This window comes from Natrix helvetica (assembly GCF_964273705.1).
Source record: "Natrix helvetica genome assembly, chromosome: 3".
In the NCBI taxonomy this organism is placed as follows: Eukaryota; Metazoa; Chordata; class Lepidosauria; order Squamata; family Natricidae; genus Natrix; species Natrix helvetica.
The window spans coordinates 160263497-160267691 of record NC_138549.1 but is presented as its reverse complement, the minus strand read 5'-3'; the positions used below and the strand labels follow the sequence as shown (position 1 = coordinate 160267691).

At 47.6% G+C, this 4195-nt stretch overlaps 1 long non-coding RNA gene across 1 annotated transcript; it reads left to right on the top strand.

Moving 5' to 3' along the window:
* The first annotated feature begins 329 nt into the window (after nucleotides 1-329).
* On the top strand, nucleotides 330-2311 carry LOC309389818. Its single transcript, XR_014175011.1, has 3 exons — nucleotides 330-589; nucleotides 1123-1283; nucleotides 1664-2311. It is a non-coding gene; the product is annotated as an uncharacterized lncRNA (long non-coding RNA).
* The last annotated feature ends 1884 nt before the right edge of the window (nucleotides 2312-4195 follow it).

The window sequence follows — 4195 nt, the reverse complement described above, 5'->3', positions numbered from 1 at the left end:
GAGTCTTCTTTTTCCCATCCCGCCAGCCTTAATGGCCACCTCATTAGAATAGCTCCACCCCGGGAGGGCCCAGGAGGGGCAGGAGGCTTTCCCCTGACAGGCGGCATGGGGATTCAGCCAATGGGGAAACAGCCGTGAGCTTTGAGAAGCCCCGCCCACCGCTGGGGCTCGGGCTTTTTTTTGGAGCCTTGCCAAAAGCGCACACACGCGCGCCTGGGAAAGCGCCAGCCTGCCCAAAGGCGAACTCACACGCATGGCTAGCAACGGAGGCGGGGAGGGGGGGGGGATAGAAGCGCTCTCCATTGCGCGCACGCAACCCGGCTGGGAGAGCTCCATGCTGCGGCGCACGCTTCCAGCTGGACCCCCGCGCGGCAGGGAAAATTTAACCCCTTGGAGGCGCTCCCTTGGCTGGATGTCTCTCCCCCTTCTCCCCCCACTCACCCACCCATCGGAGTTGGGGAGACGCGACAGCCAGGCTCAAGAACGATTGGGGGGGGAGAGAGAAAAGAAGCCACTCTCGCCGCGCACGCAAGTTTCACGGGGGATCCCCCCCCAAAAAAACCCACCTACCCAAATTGAGAGCGCCAAGGTAGTGGGGTTTGGGAATGGGTGGGTGATTGGGGAGAGGGGGAAATTCTCCCGATCCGTTCACACAACCCGTTAACTCGGGTCAGCGGCCCCTGCCGGTTCTCCACCTCGGTTTAAGGTGGGTTTTTTTGTGGGTGGCTTAGCCCCTGGTGCGAGTCCTATCCATTTGGTTCCTCAGGAGGCGCGATCTGTAGGGAGAACTCGCCATAAAATGGATGAACCCGGCTGCCGGCTTACGGGAGTTGTGTCAGTATCACCCCTATCCGTAGTAAAACCGTAGAAAAAAAAAAAAAAAAAAGGAAACGAAGAGAAGAGGCTGCCCGTGACTCGTTGGCTAACTCCTAAATAAAAATCGGAGATGATTTTTTTAGATTGCCTATTTGTACCCTATGACTAGCATTAAGTGTTGTGCCTTATGATTCTTGACGAATGTATCTTGTCTTTTTGTGTACACAGAGCACATGCACCAAAGACAAATTCCTTCTGTGTCCAATCACCCTTGGCTAATAAAGAATCCTATTCTATTCTATCTAGATGTACAGTCGCAAACTATATGCAACTAAATGTTTCGCAGCAAACGAGAAGAGGAAGCTAAAGCCAACGATCCCCCCCCCCCCCCCCGAATTCAGCATGGAAAACTTCTCCCGAGACCGGATCGCCTGATGCCTTAACGCAACCTGCGTTTGGGCCATTTAGTGGGTATCCGCTGCCCTGCGACTCTGTATTTAAATCCCCCTCGTAAAGGAGCAGCGCTTCCTCGCCAAACGGTGCAGCCGAAGCTCCCAAAGGATCCGTTCGGCAAGAGACCTCGATGCACCTTCTGGGATCTCTCTTGCTCGGCGCCCCGTAGCAGCGGTTCGCTAGTTGGGAAGGAGCCGGGTTCGCTCCTTTGCTCACCCCACCCCACCCCCACTGCCTGGACAGGCAACCATCTGCTCTGCGGGGTGCAAGTCTCGGGTAGACCCGATTCTCAGCCGGGGGAAAGAGGAAGAAAAGGGCGCCGATCCCTGGAGGAATTGCAGAAGACCCATTTTCTACATTAACTATTTAGTTACTTTTTTATTTTATTTCCTAGGGAAATAAATATTGTCCGTGGGAAGGGAATCGTCTGGAACTCCCACCTCCCCGCCAGTTGCCTCCGACGCCGATCGCCTTTTTATTCTGATCCTGCTCCCCAGAAATGAATGTTTAACTCCTGCAGCGGGAGCTCCGTAGTGCCCTATAAAGAAAAAGCAGCCAAGCTTTCCCCGAAGCGGCTCGGAGATTGCAGGGACGCCCGTCGCCTGATGAAATCGATTTAGCATCATAATAATATGAATAAAGCCTTCGAGGTGGCTGGCAAGCGATTCTAAAGCTTCCTTTTTAACGCCCACACCGCCTTCCGAGCGAGCGGCGAAGGAAAAAGCAGGCCGGCGGTGGGGAAAACTCTGCCTTGGTTTTTACAGTATGGTATATTATTTGTTACCGTCGCAGAATCGGCCTCACACATTTATTGGGAATAAATGCGTAGCTGAAAAATGCCGTTATCTCTCGACACGGGTCTCGCCTTCCTTGCCAACCTGGCTAAATCTCTCCGACCATTGATGAAATGGCAAGAGTTGCAATCAGTCAAAGAAAGCCTTGGCTAAGTTGCTCTAGCTTTAGGATCTTGGTTACTGAGTAAGATCCTCCCTTAGTCCCCCAAAAAGGAAGGAAAAAATCTGCCGCCGCCACCACCTGATCCTCATTTCAAGTCCATCACCGGGAATATTCCCATCCATAGGGAAGAGGGTGCTGGGATTTACAAAAACCAATTCTGCCTGTTCAGCTTGCCTGTGGAGGCAACCAAGTCCAGATGTAGTTGCTCTTCCCAACTTACAAAGGAGGTGGTTGACTGTCTGTCTGTCTGTCTGTCTAAACAGTGAGGCAAGGCACCTTCCTGACCCAGTTTTGTCATCTGTAAAAATAGGAAGGGGGGGTCCATCTTTTGACCTCTAGAAACTTTCAAAGAAATACTGAAGCCATAAAATGCAGGGAGGACGGGCAGGCAGGTTGGTTATTCAAGTTCTGTCTGCATTAATTTGTCTTTAAAAAAAAAAAGCAACACACAAACTTCCCTGTGTAAAGTAGACTTATTTGGAAGGGAGTTGCACTGAAATCAATGGAAACAGATTAAGGAAATAGTTTCTCCGTCCTGGGAATTTTTTTTTTAAAAAACCAGAACCACTTTCCATTAAAAGATTTATCGGCACACACATACATACAGATTTCCTTTTGGTAAGAGAGGAAAAGGAGTGCACTTTGGATTAGATTTGTCCTCCTAAATGTTGCAAGCTTTGCGGGCTGAATTCCAGATAAAGTTACTAACTTCTCACCATGCTTGGAAGGCATATGGAGAGTTGGAAGAAGGAAGTTTTATTATACCTGACTTTAGGGAGAATATGAAGGATCAGGATTGCTTCCACTAAATCCAAATAAACCAAACCAAAACTTTGAACTTATGTGATTGAAATTACATACAAAGAGAGTTAAATTTTGCCTGGTTCAAACTATTGCTAGGCAACATGTAAAAGGATTTCCTTGTATTTTAAAAGCAATTCTATACACCTCACCAATCCCCTTTACAGATTTGATGCTAAAACCAGGAAGAATCTGGTAGTGTCTAACAAATTTTATGTGGGAAAGCGTATGTGTTTTTAAAAAATGGTTGAAAATGATTCATGCCAGAATCCTTCTTAGATGTCCATTCTGTAGCTTATTTTCTCTGAGTAAACCCCTTGAAACATAATTTAGAATGGAACTGCACAGGATTAGGGCATTAAACATTTTAATGTTTCTCCATCTTCATTTTTTAAGCTTCAAGAGAAGGAGGGAAATGTCCCATTAAGAGCCATTCTTGAATTATGATTTATGTTCTATGGATCCATGGTTAATTTAAACCATGGTTTATTAAATCACCCAAGATAGCCAAAACTTTGGCAGGGCTCTTCAAAGATTCTAAGCTAAAATCAGGGCTAATTTAGCTGCGAGCAGCCAAGCCATATAATGCACAAGCCATCACTTGGTTTATTCCTTTAGGTGTAGCATCTTATGACAATGCTGAGAATTAGGGATTGAACATGATGTGTGAAACTGCCCACTGTGTACCACACTTAGCAAACCCCATCACAATCCTACATGGTTGCCTAGTGGCTTCAAACATTATTTTTTTCCCCAGCTCTCTTTCTGGGGAATCTCTTTGCGGGAACTCCAAACCAGTTTCATTAATATTGATGGTGTCACTCTGCTTCCCCTGTTTATTAAACATGTCACCCGGTCAAAAATTATTGCTTCTTCCCGAAGCAGTGGAAGATAAGATTGGAGAGCCAGAAAGTTGAAAAGTACCCACTCCGTCCCACTTTCAAAATGACCCAGGTGAAAAACTCAGAAGATGCAACTGACCAGGTTAAAAAAAAGGAGGGGGGAGGAGACTCTGAACTAATCAGCCAGCAATTAAACCCAGCCCTGTTATCTCTCAATCTGGCATGCAGGTGCTGATTCATAGCACTGGCTGAGGCCCTGGTGGAGCAAAAGAATCTGCATTTACCACAAAGGGGGGGAGAGATTCACCCTCCCCTTGCAAGCACTT